General features: G+C 37.3%; 1 pseudogene; it reads left to right on the top strand.

Annotated features, from left to right (window-relative positions):
• Window positions 1-552: 552 nt before the first annotated feature.
• Window positions 553-15,815, top strand: part of LOC128223456 (peroxidasin homolog) — a 57,482-nt pseudogene continuing 42,219 nt past the window's right edge.

The raw sequence follows: 15,815 nt of genomic DNA, 5'->3' as shown, positions 1-15,815 counted from the left end.
AAAAAATCATTGGGGTCCACAATGCTGAGAGGTACAACGTTTCTGAGGTACACATATTGTTCAACACCATGTTATTCCATGTTGCAAGTACATGGAGGAGCATTATGTCTGTTTCAAAGACTCTTTCAATGTGTCGACATGTCACCATTTGGTGTCTAGTTTTGTCTAGTTTTCAAAATCCATTATTCATACTTTTTTAGAGAGATTAAATCTTCTTGGGCTTTATGGCATAGTGCACAAGCAGAATAAAACCCTGGTTAAGGTACCCTGGCTCGAGCACCTGGGTATTGTGCCGGCTTGTAACAGTCCTCTACCAAGGCAGTTGGTAGCGTAGGGTCAAACTTTATACACTTAGGGTGACAGGCAAAACTTATTATCTAACCCAAGATATCTATAAAACCAATTGTCTCAACTTTGGACTTGCATGTGTAATTAGCTAATCTATGATTTATTGGGCTGTTTTTTGTTATTTCCAGGCTAAAAGTCCAGACCAACAAAAGGAATATTTGTCACTAAGGCGACTGTATATTCATGTTCATTTCTTGGAAACATCTTTAAAAGTAATGTGAATAAGAAAACACCAACGCTGATACATGCTGTTTTGGTAGAGAAATAAAAAAACTAGTCAGTGATAAAACAGGAACAGTGCAGATCATGGGGAATAAAGTCCAGTACCATTTGACCCTGGTTATGTTATTAACTGGAGGTAAGTCATCACATACTACTGTAATTACTAAGTACTGTAATAATGTGTATGTCTATAAAAATAGTGTTTATATAAGGGCATGCATTCTTACTCCCAAATAAGATTTACCACAAGTAATACATTTTTTATGAATATTGATGAATAGATATCGAACACAATGGTTCTTATGAAGGATACTGTTTCGAAAGAAAAGTGCAGAAAACACGATATTTCTACCTTGAGAGATGATAGTTGATCACCATAAATCTTTTAGCATTCACCAATAATTTAATATTTTAGCGTATTCAGTTATTAAATAAACGGTTACAATCTTGTAATCAGTTATTAATATTTTGCATAAATGCATCATTTAGTAAGTAGGTAAAGGTTTATCACTAAAATTTGCTGTTTGTTATAAATGTGTATGTATTGATTTTAAATATGTGTGTCACTTTAAACCACAAATATGAGAAGTTGAGAACAAATCCTTTAGCAGTCAAATTACAAAGAAAATTTGTAATAAGGTACTTTAGTGACATACTGACTTGATAAGAATATGACTGGATAACTTAACATAGTAACACCTTAACATTAACTAGCATTAACAAGAAATAGAAAATTAGTCAGTAGCGGTTACGTCCCAAGTTTCTATAATCGATTGTTCAAATTTCACTATCGATTGTCGCCGACGTAGGCCTTTCCGATCAATTGTCGATTATAATCGATCATCGGCACAACACTTATAAGATCCTTCACTCTTGCTTCTGTATTTCTAGAGTTATTGCCCCTTGTTGGCGTCTGCATCCCGTTTTCACTTGTCCGGGGCATATCTCGTCAACTATTAGTGGTATCAACTTGAAATATCATATGTAGATAGATCTCATTGGGGCAAGTGCAGTGCACTATAACAGTAACTCTTGCTTTCTTAGTTTTAGAGTAATAGATCTTTTTTGATTATCATGCTTAAAGTTTTGTCCGGGCAAATTTTAAGGAATATAAGAGGTATCAACTTAAAACTTCATACATGAAGCTAGATAGACAGAGCTTTTTCTATAGTACCCACGGGTCCTAATATCGGACCCATTCCCAAAGCAAAATATAAGATGTTTTTCCCAATCTTTAGAAAAAAAAATCAAAACAAAACATCATTTTTTTTTTTTAGAGTCTTTTTACATTTACTGGTTCATTTTCAACATCGTAATAAATTATGCAATGTAAAGTTTTTATGACCATTGAACTTGGAAATCATTGATTTTCATCACATTCAGAGATCAGTCTGAAATATTATCTGTCATGATTTCTTGCAATAGATATTTACACCCCACGGATTGATATTTTTTTGGTCTTTTAAAGGGAAAATAAACTAAATTAAATCATTTCCTAATTCGCAGGAGTCTAGACAGCTTTTTCTTTTCACTGTAAAATTTCCCACTTTCAGCATTTTCATGAAGCGAAATTTCCCAAAATGTCTAGGGTCTTTTTCCCATAATGGCCAGAAAAAGCCCTGATAGATCTTATTGAGGGCAATTGCATTGTAAAAGAACCGTAACTCTTGTTTTTTCACATCTAAGTTGTCGTCCAAAAGTTCATTTTCTTATAGAAGTTGACTCGAAATTCCTAGTGTCTATTTTAAGACCCACACGCGGGTAATATACTAATATCATCTTGTGAAAGCCTTATATCAGTGTAACAGTACGGATTGGCTGATCTCGTGTTGATGAGAATTTAACATGGGCAGGTCACTTAAGGTATATAAATATTATATATATGTTAATAAGTATGAACACATGTTGCAAGTTCATATGTAACTAACTGAATGAAGTATTGGTTTATGTATTAATATGCAATCAAATTGTTTTTTAAAGCTAAGTTGTGAGCAATTGCAAAAACACTGTTGTATGAAGGTCTGAGTATTCTATGTTAATGTAAATTGTGTGTTTATAAAATGGGATACTAAAAATTTCATCTTGTCAGATTAACAAAATATACCCTGTTTACTTTATGAAATGAAATAGATATCTCGTGAAACAAACAATTATCATCATGAACACCAAATGTAAATCTACTATTTTGCTTCGCCACTTGTGAAAACATGACTTATTAAATCAAGATCTTACTAAAACAAACAAATATACTCTTTATATTTCACCTCATAAAAAGTAAATTTATTTTTTCTTAATATGTGTGTTGTTTCCCTTATTCATCTATTGCAGTGTTCGGTTTGGAGCCAATAATTGACATGGATGTGGATAATGTGACAGTAAAGGTGACAGACACCGCCATACTGCCGTGCGCCATTGACTTCATGGGAGGCCACAAGGTATGTATCAACGCCATACTGCCGTGCACCATCGACTTCATGGGAGGCCACAAGGTATGTATGAAGGCCATACTGCCGTGCACCAGCGATTTTATTGGAGGCCACAAGGTATGTATCAAGGCCGTACTGCCGTGCGCCATCAACTTCATCGGAGGCCACAAGGTATGTATCAAGGCCATACTGTCGTGCACCATCGACTTCATGGGAGGCAACAAGGTATGTATCAACGCCATACTGCCGTGCACCAGCGATTTTATTGGAGGTCACAAGGTATGCATCAAGGCCATACTGCCGTGCGCCATCGACTTCATGATAGGCCACAAGGTATGTATCAAGGCCATACTGCTGTGCACTAGTGATTTTATTGGAGGCCACAAGGTATGTATCAAGGCAATACTGCCGTGCACCATCGACTTCATGGGAGGCCACAAGGTATGTATCAACGCCATACTGCTGTGCACCATCGACTTCATGGGAGGCCACAAGGTATGTATCAAGGCCATACTGCCGTGCACCAGCGATTTTATATGAGGCCACAAGGTATGTATTAAGGCCGTACTGCCATGCGCCATCAACTTCATGGGAGGCCACAAGGTATGTATCAAGGCCATACTGTCGTGCACCAGCGATTTTATTGGAGGCCACAAGGTATGTATCAAGGCCATACTGTTGTGCGCCATCGACTTCATGATAGGCCACGAGGTATGTATCAAAGCCATACTGCTGTGCACCAGTGATTTTATTGGAGACCACAAGGTATGTATCAAAGCTGTACTGCCGTGCGCCATCGACTTCATGGGAGGCCACAAGGTATGTATCAAGGCCATACTGTCGTACGCCATTGACTTCATGGGAGGCCACAAGGTATGTATCAACGCCATACTACTGTGCACCATCGACTTCATAGGAGGCCACAAGGTATGTATCAAAGCCATACTGCCTAGCGTCATCGACTTCATGGGAGGCCACAAGGTATGTATCAACGCCATACAGCCGTGCGCCATCAACTTCATGGGAGGCCACAAGGTATGTATCAACGCCATACTGCCGTGCGCCATCGACTTCATCAGAGGCCACAATGTATGTATCAAGGCCATACTGCCGTGCGCCATCGACTTCATGGGAGGCCACAAGGTATGTATCAACGCCAAACTGCCGTGCGCCATCTACTTCATCGGAGGCCACAATGTATTTATCAAGGCCATACTGCCGTGCGCCATCAACTTATGGGAGGCCACAAGGTATGTATCAACGCCATACTGCCGTGCGCCATCGACTTCATGGGAGGCCACAAGGTATGTATCAACGCCATACTGCCGTGCGCCATCGACTTCATCGGAGGCCACAAGGTATTTAGTATCAAGGCCATACTGTCGTGCACCATTGATTTTATTGGAGGCCACAAGGTATGTATCAAGGCCATACTGCCTTGCACCATCAATTTTATTGGAGGCCACATTAGGTATGTATCAACGCCATACTGCCTTGCGCCATCAACTTTATGGGATGTCACAGGGTATTTAGTATCAATGCCATACTGCCATGCGCCATCGATTTTATGGGAGGCCACAAGGTATTTAGTATCAACGCCATACTGCCGTGTGCCATCAACTTAATGGAAGGCCACAAGGTATGTATCGACGCCATACTGCTGTGCGCCATCAACTTCCCATACTTCATGGGAGGCCACAAGGTAAGTATCAATGCTTTACTGCCCTGCGCCATCGACTTAATGGGAGGCCACAAGGTAATTATTAACCCCATACTACTGTGCTCCATCATCTTCATGATAGGCCACAAGGTAAGTATCAACACCATTTTGAGTCATAAAATTGTTTATGGCTTTCTATTATTATCCTGCAATACATTGCATTCGGGGGACCTATTTTATAAAGATAGCCATACGTTGCTGAAGTTTTTTTTAATAATTTAAATATCTTAGCTTATAAAAGAATTTGTTATATAAGTAGAACTTGTACCAGAAACAAGAACTTCTTTAAATTAATTGACATAATTCAACCAAAGTTCATAGGAAAGTTAATAACATGATCATTGTTGAACCTTTATTCAAATAACTCTACAATGCATGTGCACAATACTGTAATGGACACAGAGAGAACAAATGTTCAAAATATACCGGTCAGAAATTGATGAGGATATTCAGAAATAGTTTGCTGTTATTCTCTAGTAAAGTTGATGAATCGTCATAGTTCATTTCGACTACTCCATGAAATTATTATTTCTTGTTGTTGATAATTTGATGAACAATCTTTTCACCCCATAATTATCAGGTGGTTTGGACTGACCAGTGGTCTACATTGTTGACCCTGGATGACCGGCGGATAATTGATGATCCACGTGTCAGTATAGTGCGGCCTTATAAGCGCGACTGGAACCTGCACATCTGGAATGTGACGTACGAAGACCAGGGCCCGTATGATTGCCAGGTCAACAGCGACCCTATACATTCCAAGAGGGTCATGCTAAATGTCCTTGGTAGGTGTGTTTTATATTTAATTTCCTTATAAGCTTAAACTTGTGATGGTGCATGTCCTCAGTGTGTGATGGTGCATGTCCTCAGTAAGTGTGTGATGGTGGATGCCCTCAGTAAGTGTGTGATGGTGCATGTTCTCAGTAAGTGTGTGATGGTGCATGTCCTCAGTTTGTGATGCTTCATATCCTCAGTAAGCGTGTGATGGTGCATTTCCTAAGTAAAGTGTGTGATGGTGCATGTCCTCAGTAAATGTGTAATGGTGCATGTTCTCTGTAAGTGTTTGATAGTGGATGTCCTCAGTGTGTGATTGTGGATACCCTCAGTAAGTGTGTGATTGTGCATGTTCTCAATGTGTGATAGTGCATATCCTCAGTAAATGTGTGATGGTGCATGTCCTCAGTAAGTGATTGATGGTGTATGTCCTCAGTAAGTGTGTGATGGTGCATATTCTCAGTAAGTGTGTTATGGTGCATGTCCTCAGTAAGTGTGTGATTGTGCATGTCCTCAGTAAGAGTGTGATGGTGCATGTTCTCAGTAAGTGTGTGATGGTGCATGTGGTCAGTAAGAGTGTGATGGTGCATGTCCTCAGTAAGAGTGTGATGGTGCATGTTCTCAGTAAGTGTGTGATTGTGCATGTCCTCAGTAAGAGTGTGATGGTGCATGTCCTCAGTAAGTGTGTGATGGTGCATGTTCTCAGTAAGTGTGTGATTGTGCATGTCCTCAGTAAGAGTGTGATGGTGCATGTCCTCAGTAAGTGTGTGATGGTGCATGTCCTCGGTAAGTGTGTGATGGTGCATGTGGTCAGTAATTGTGTGATGCTTCATATTCTCAGTAAGTGTGTGATTGTGCATGTCCTCAGTAAGAGTGTGATGGTGCATGTTCTCAGTAAGTGTGTGATGGTGCATGTGGTCAGTAATTGTGTGATGCTTCATATCCTCAGTAAGTGTGTGATGGTGCATGTCCTCAGTAAGTGTGTGATGGTGCATGTCCTCAGTAAGTGTGTGATGGTGCATGTGGTCAGTAATTGTGTGATGCTTCATATCCTCAGTAAGTGTGTGATGGTGCATGTCCTCAGTAAGTGTGTGATGGTGCATGTCCTCAGTAAGTGTGTGATGGTGCATGTCCTCAGTAAGTGTGTGATGGTGCATGTCCTCAGTAAGTGTGTGATTGTGCATGTCCTCAGTAAGTGTGTGATGGTGCATGTCCTCAGTAAGTGTGTGATGGTGCATGTGGTCAGTAATTGTGTGATGCTTCATATCCTCAGTAAGTGTGTGATGGTGCATGTCCTCAGTAAGTGTGTGATGGTGCATGTCCTCAGTAAGTGTGTGATGGTGCATGTCCTCAGTAAGTGTGTGATGGTGCATGTCCTCAGTAAGTGTGTGATGGTGCATGTGGTCAGTAATTGTGTGATGCTTCATATTCTCAGTAAGTGTGTGATGGTGCATGTCCTCAGTAAGTGTGTGATGGTGCATGTCCTCAGTAAGTGTGTGATGGTGCATGTGGTCAGTAATTGTGTGATGCTTCATATCCTCAGTAAGTGTGTGATGGTGCATGTCCTCAGTAAGTGTGTGATGGTGCATGTCCTCAGTAAGTGTGTGATGGTGCATGTTCTCAGTAAGTGTGTGATGGTGCATGTTCTCAGTAAGTGTGTGATGGTGGATGTCCTCAGTAAGTGTGTGATGGTGCATGTCCTCAGTAAGTGTGTGATGGTGCATGTCCTCAGTAAGTGTGTGATGGTGGATGTCCTCAGTAAGTGTGTGATGGTGCATGTCCTCAATAAATGTGTGTCCTGAATGACCCGACCATAACCGGTTACAGTTTATCAAATGACGTCACAATAACATAAAATTGAAACACTAATGGCAATGATATATTTTAACATGCCATAAATTTGCATTTTCTCTAAAATAGTGATTTATTTTTTACGAGACCTGTTGACACAATTCAAACAATAACATGAATATTGTTTGTGAAAATTGCGATCCGAACATATCCAAAGATGCTGCGTTCATCGGATGATAACTACAAGGCCGAAAGGCAGTTCATTTAAGAAATGGTAGTTGGGATGTAGATATTTGCAATTAACTACTATATAATGTTTCAAACTATTGGAAATCATTCAATGGACTATGTGTTTCTGTTTAATGCCAATCGCAACGCAAAGGCAATTGCTAGGACTGTTCTTGTTTCCAATTGTAAGCCACAGAAACACAAGAAATCATTAAATGACTATTCTTATTAATTCCATCAAAACACTGAAATTACTAGTTTTATTAATTATTTTAATTTCATTAAAATACAATTATCTTTTTAGTCCCCTACCGGTTTCACCAGAGTACGAGGGTGAAATGGAGATTATGCTCATTAGTTGTTTTTTTTGGCAGACAAAGTTACGCAGAGTTATGGCCCTTGACTTATTAAAAACATAGCTGTTGACTGAAAAAAAATCTCAGTCCTGAAATAACTTGGCTAGGTTAATGAAACTTAGTATGTGGAAAGAAGGCAATGTGGAGATTATGCAGAGTAATGGCCCTTGACTTTTTAAAAATATAGCCTATTTGGTCCTGTGATAACACAAAAAAGCATCAAAGCTAGGTTCATGAAACTCAGTATGTGGCTGGAGGGCAATACGTCAAAAGTAGACATTGGTGATATGGTAGGTTTTATAGCTAAAACTGTTGCATTTTGATGGATAAAGTTTACTGTAAATGCCGTTAGTTCACTATCACATGGGCTGGGGTGACTTAAACAACTTTGATTTATTGGTAGGTTTTGTTATCATCAAGTTTTCATGGAGATTCTCTTGAGACACGCTCATCCTTTTCACAAGGCTTTAAACCGGTAGGGGACACTTGGCACACACTGCGAAGCGCTCATGTTAATTACTTTTATTTAATGGCATCAAACCAGATGGACATTTGCAAATGCTGTATTTTTATTTTCAATTAGAATGCCATTGAAGTACACCTTTGTTTTGTTGTTTTATATTTTGAAATGCAATGACTATGTTTGTTTCAATCTTGAATTGATTGAAACACAATGTATAATGCTTTGTCAAGATAACAGGTACTTGCTATGTTTTATCTACTGCATTCTATTCATAGTTTTGCAATTAAGTTTTTTTTTTTCAACATTTGTATTCACCTTTTTTAATAATAATGGCACTGATGATACATAATAGACCTCTGTTTGAACAAAGCCAAAGTGTCAGAAAACTCAAACCTGTATTAAGTAGCCACCTGTCGTAAGCAGCCACTTTGACCTTTCCCCAAAGGTGGCCACTTAATGCAGGTTTGACTGTAAATACACCACAATACTATCAAATGTGAAAAGTATTAATATTGGTTATCCCCCTTGTCAACTATTCAGTACCATCGGAGATTGTGGACATCCTGTCAAGCCGGGACCGGACGGTACTGGAAGGGAGCACTGCCATCCTTGTGTGTACTGTCACTGGGGTCCCGACTCCAGAGGTCTCCTGGTACAAACTGCCATATGAGGGACAATCCAGCGCCAGAGAAAGTAAGGGGAATATTGTCTTTGTTGAATAGTAGATGTCTGGTTAATAACACTCAATGTTGGTAAAGTTGTTAATGCAAAAAAAATAGGTCTCTTACCATTTGTATGAGAGTTTTAATTATTTTGCTTACATGAAAATATAAATATATCATCCACATACATTTTGCAAGTGCACTTATTAAAAGTTCTAGATTTAATTTAAAAACTCATGCAAATAACTAACCATGTGTTATCTTGCTAAAGATATTATTTCAACAGACCTACATGTGTTAGAGCTTCTGTTTTTTATTTTTGCCATGCCATTCAAATCACCAATTCTTTCTTCCCTAACCTTGCATTGTCCTTAGGGCGAGTTAAAACCTGCATGTATAATGAGGACAATTTTGTTGTGTTCTAATTGATTTACTCTTTTTTTGTTTGTCCACCAGGGTTAGATTTGAAACCCGGTCTCTATAGGGGCATCTATACCTGTGCTTACACAGTTCGGCAAACAGGTATATTCTGTTCTGTGTTAGTTAAGATTTGCTTCTATGGCTGGGAATATCTTGCCATATGATCATTTAATACTAATTGCAAAGTTTATGGGCAATTTCCATGTGACCCAGTATTGGACTACTCAGATTCTAAATATACGTGACCTTATTGTATGGAGTTATATAACCTCGTTATGTGATGGTCCTGAACAACTGTGTGAAGTATTAAGTCTATTGAATGTTAGTAGTTTTATATATTACATAATTGAGTACATTCTCTAAAATGTTGGTTACAATGAGGTGTATTAAAGGTAAAGTCTCATTTGATTTTATTCCAAATAAGAATTATAAACTTTATTGAAAATGTTATATTGAATAAAAACATTTCTTTCATGCTTTTCGATGAAATATGGGGTTTTACCAGTGAAATAACAACAGTGAAAATATCAATTTGATATTTTCACTGCAAAATAAGGAGTGAAAATATCAACTTTCAGAACTACTTTAAATTCCTTTGTTGTTACATGTACTTGAATAAAAATATATACTTATTTAAAAAACCTTTTGCCAACTTACCGATTATATATTACCCAATAATAGTAATGTTCATATATAACTGGTTAAAATATGGTTATTTAGAATATGATGGTATTGATATGTGTTGCACTTGAGTGTCACAGTAGGAACATCTTTACAAATTCATAACATGAAGAAATAAAATTTTCAAAAGTTAGCATTGATGAAATTTGATGAAACTTGGTGTGTGGGTATCAGGGGGCCAAGGTCAAGTCTACTGCTAGGAAAATAAGATAAAATTTCCTGCCTTATAACTTAAGTTAGGATTAAAGCATTGAGATGAAACTTTGGGATTGAATTTGTTTCCTCAAATTCCTTCTTGAGCTTTCAGCATATTCCTTACATCACACTTACATCATCTCTAAGTGCTGTTTTGAAAGTAAAGCTGAAATCCAGTCTCATCAAATTCAAAGCTATACTTAGCTTTTTGAAGCAATCTCTATTGTCATGCTTCTACCATTAAACAAAACACCCCAAAAAGGTAATATTTTCAGAAAGGAGGTTTATTTTTCGGACAAGAAAGGAATTGGCTATTAGTTCTTATTGCCAAAATAAACAAAAAAACAAACTGGCTGGTGCATAAGAGTGCATCTTGTCTCCTCATAACCATATGTCTTTTTAAAAAGGTTCTTGTCCAGGCTACATTTCCAACATAGTTAAGGGATTCAAATTCAATTTGAAATACATATAGATGGCAATGACATGATGTGTAGTGCATGAACTATTTAAATATCCATACACACCCTGCCCAAGTTACTCATTTACATGTTTTTAGCTCACCTGTCACATAGTGACAAGGTGAGCTTTTGTGATCACAATTTGTCTGGCGTCCATCCGTAAACTTTTACTTTAAACGACATCTCCTCATAAACCGCTTAGCCAATTTCATCCAAACTTCACAGGAATGTTCCTTGGGTGGTCCCCTTTGAAAATTGTTCAAAAAATTGAATTCCATGCAGAACTCTGGTTGCCATGGCAACAGAAAGGAAAAACTTTAAAAATCTTCTCCCAAACCACAAGGCTTAGGCCGTTGATATATGGTAGGTAGGATCACCAAATGGTCCTCTACCAAGATTGTTCAAATTATGGCCCTTGGGTCAAAATTGGCCCCGCCCCGGGGGGTCATGGGTTTTCTCTATATGTTTATAGTGAAAACTTAAAAAATCTTCTCCTCTGAACTTACTTGGCCAGAGAGCTTAGATATTTGTCATGATTCATCGTCTAGTGGACCTCTACAAAGATTGTTCAAATTATGGCCCTGGGGTCAAAATTGGCCCCGCCCCGGGGGGTCATGGGTATGCTCTATATGTTTATAGTTAAAACTTCAAAAATCTTCTCCTCTGAACTTACTTGGACTAGAGCTTAGATATTTGGCATGATTCATCGTCTAGTGGACCTCAACAAAGACTGTTCAAATTATGGCCTTGGGGTCAAAATTGGCCCCGCCCCTGGGGGGTCATGGGTATTCTCTATATGTTTATAGTGAAAACTTCAAAAATCTTCTCCTTTGAACTTACTTGGACTAGAGCTTAGATATTTGGCATGATTTATCGTCTAGTGGACCTCTACAAAGATTGTTCAAATTATGGCCTTGGGGTCAAAATTGGCCCCGCCCCTGGGTGGTCATGGGTTTTCTCTATATGTTTAAAAAATCAAAAATCTCATCTGAACTTACGTTGCTTAGAGCTTAGATATTTGGCTTGATTCATCGTCTAGTGGACCTCTACAAAGATTGTTCAAATTATGGCCTTTGGTTCAAAATTGGCCCCGCCCCGGGGGGTTAGGGTATTCTCTATATGTTTATAGTTAAAACTTCAAAAATCTTCTCCTCTGAACTTACTGGGACTAAAGCTTAGATATTTGGCACGATTCATTGTCTAGTGGACCTCTACAAAGATTGTTCAAATTATGGCCTTTGGTTCAAAATTGGCCCCGCCCCGGGGGGTCATGGGTATACTTGATATGTTTATAGTTAAAACTTCAAAAATCTTCTCTTCTTAACTTACTTGGACTAGAGCTTAGATATTTGGCATGATTCATCGTCTAGTGGACCTCTACAAAGATTGTTCAAATTATGGCCCTGGGGTCAAAATTGGCCCCGCCCCTGTGTGGTCATGGGTTTTCTCTATATGTTTATATTAAAAAAAATCACAAATCTCCTCTGAACTTACGTTGCTTAGAGCTTAGATATTTGGCTTGATTCATTGTCTAGTGGACCTCTACTAAGATTGTTCAAATTATGGCCTTGGGGTCAAAATTGGCCCCGCCCCGGGGGGTTAGGGTATTCTCTATATATGTTTATAGTTAAAACTTCAAAAATCTTCTCCTCTGAACTTACTGGGACTAGAGCTTAGATATTTGGCATGATTCATCGTCTAGTGGACCTCTACAAAGATTGTTCAAATTATGGCCTTGGGGTCAAAATTGGCCCCGCCCCCTTGGGGGGTCATGGGTTTTCTCTATATGTTTATAGTGAAAACTTCAAAAATCTTCTCCTGAACTTACGTGGCTTAGATATTTGGCATGATTCATCGTCTAGTGGACCTCTACAAAGATTGTTCAAATTATGGCCATTGGGGCAAAATTGGCCACACCCCGGGGCTGATGGGTTTTCTCTATATGTGTTATAGTGAAAACTTCAAAAATCTTCTCCGAACTCACAAAGACAAGTAATGTCTTAATTTAAACTGGATAACATATTTAGTACACATACCAATTTTCAATATACCAATTTTCAATATGGGCCACATACAACAATTAATGACAAATATACATATATAGATACACACGTAAAATCAAGTAGTGACAAGAGCTTAGATATTTGGCATGATATATCATCTAGTTGACTTGTACCAATATTGTTCAATCTTTGGCCCTGGGGTCAAAAAATGGCCCCACCCGGGCAGTCATGGGTTTCCTTATATATGTATATGATGAAAACTTATAAAATCTTCTTCTCCGAAACCAAAAGGCGAAGGCCTTAGATATTTGGTATGAAGCATCGTTTATCGGACCACTATTAAGATTGTTCAAACTTTAGCCCTGGGGTCAAAATTGGCCATGCCCCATGTTCATAGGCTTAGGTTTTCATTATCTGTATATAATGGAAGAATGTGCAATATATGACAGGTGAGCGATTAAGGGCCATTTGGCCCTCTTGTTGCATGTTATGAAAGTTTCCAACTCCTGAACATTAATGCTTTTATCATTAAGCTACTACCAGCATTGTATGACAATTTCTGCTTTATATTAAATATGAAAGTTTAGGGAGCATCCAACGATACTCTTGTTAAAATTAATTTGGCCAAATGTTGTTGCGTAGCTGAATAAATCATGGTGTTCCAAAATTATCATCCAGCTGGCTGTTGCTGACCTGAATATCACTCATACATAAACTGTTACACTAGTGGATCTTGGGGGGGGGGGGGGGGGCTACTTTTTGTTTCAATATAGGAGAAAAAAGTAATAAAGAGACACCTGAAATGAAAAACCAATTCAGACTAGAAATTGTTGATAAAGTCTTTGGGAGTACCCCCTAACCCCACTGCCAAGACTTTTAACAAAATAGATTTCGGTTCTGAGGAATGGTCACAAGTCTAAAGGTTATGCCTCTAATTATACACCTGTCTAAAGTTGAATCCTTTACTAGTCTTTAGATATTTTTGCCCAGAAGTTTCAATACTCGTGCATATCATACATAACTATATATATGTTTTCTTTCCCAAGAGTTGTCAATGCTTTGTCTGGCAGCATGCAATATTCGAAATGTAACATTATATTATTTTACATCGTATTCCATTCAGTCAGCAAATTAAGACTTTGTACATTGGTATTTACCTTCCAACCTACTGAATAACCAAGTAAGGTAACTCTAATTTGCATGTTTTGTTAATTATGGCCCTTTTATATTTAATTAAGAAATTATGGTTAAGGTTTTGCATGTAACCACATTTTAAGTCAACATTTTAGCAATACATCATGTATCGCATTTCTCAGCAACTCCTGGATGTATTGAATTGAAACTTACTCAACTATTTTACCTACATAAATAACCAAGCAAATTAAGTCTATTTTGGCCCTTTATTTTTAAACTTAAAAAATCTGGTTATGGATTTGCATGCTACCACATCTAAGTCAATACATCATGTAATGCATTGAAACTTTATTCTAGGGCTTTCAACCATGCAACTTTCTTAATTTATCCTGTTGGATAACATGACTTTCACACATAAAATGCAATTAATTGCCCTTCTTTATTTATCATAGAAATTCTGATTCAAGGTTTTGCATTTAAACACATATAGGATAATATCTCAGCAACTTCTAGCTCCAAACCACCCAACCTTCTTAATTAATGAAGTTAGATATTTTCATCTTGTATTTTATATTATTTTTGCCCCTTTATTTATTATTTTTGCCCCTTTATATATTATTTTTGCCCCTTTATCTTTATCTATTATTTTTGCCCCATTATTATTTTTGCCCCTTTATTATTTTTGCCCCTTTATCTATTTTTTTTGCCCCTTTATTTATTATTTTGCCCCATTATTATTTTTGCCCCTTTATTATTTTTGCCCCTTTATCTATTATTTTTGCCCCTTTATCTATTATTTTTGCCCCTTTATCTATTATTTTTGCCCCTTTATTTATTATTTTTGCCCCTTTATACATTATTTTTGCCCCTTTATTTATTATTTTTGCCCCTTTATTTATTATTTTTGCCCCTTCATTATTGGAATTATTATTTTTGCCCCTTCATTATTGGAATTAAATGTTCTTATTAATTTTTGCAAGCACATGTAAGTCAATAACTAATAACAGCAACTTCTACATGTATTGGATTAAAACTTGACACAATTATGTTTGCTAACTCTATCTTGCATATAATGTAAGTTTTGCCGTTTTACTACTTAGAAGTTCTACTAATCCACACAACTACTAATCCGTTAACCGCATGTACACAGTGATTGGGAAAGCTGGAGAGCTGCTCTTTATTCACAACATTTCCCGCTTCTGTGATGGAACATACGAATGTGTCGCTTATAATGGCGTTGACCCGGCAGTCACCCGCAGGATGAAGGTCTTCGTTGAATGTAAGTTTCAACTTTTATTAGCAATATCAGCAGAACAAAAACATAAATATCTGATGAACATATTAATTACACTAGCGAAGTAGAAAACAATTATGTGAGGGTTTGTCCAATTGTCTGTGTTAAATTTTATTTCAGACTTTTCTGACATGGAATTGTAATAAATTAGTTAAACAGAATATTCAATTATAATTTGAAGCATGTAGAGATTAAATAATGAATATTATGGCATTTTGCAGTTCAGTTAATTCAGATAAATAATTTTTAAGTATCAGTTTTGGCATAATTCCATCGAAATTATAAGTGAACTACATACATTTAAATCTTGCTCTCCCGAACACCGTTGATCAGAAATTGTCACTATATCGAAATAATATTATTTGTTCTTTTTTTAACTAGATTTTCAATCAATAATCAGAAATGGCTATTCCAAAAAAGTCACTATCTTGAACTCAATCAACTCAAAGTTTATCACAAATTTATATCTTGGTTGCGACTATTTCTTATAAATGATGTTTTAATGTATTTAAAAAAGTTTCATTAGAAAAAACATCACCGAAAGATTTTCCTTAAATGATGTCTGACAAAAAGTATCAAAGTGAAATCTGAAATGTCTTGGATTCTCAGTGAGAACTTATTAAATGAAGTTTTAGCCTTA

This window comes from Mya arenaria, chromosome 17 (genome assembly GCF_026914265.1).
Source record: "Mya arenaria isolate MELC-2E11 chromosome 17, ASM2691426v1".
Classification (NCBI taxonomy): Eukaryota; Metazoa; Mollusca; class Bivalvia; order Myida; family Myidae; genus Mya; species Mya arenaria.
This window is presented reverse-complemented; position numbering and strand designations above follow the sequence as displayed.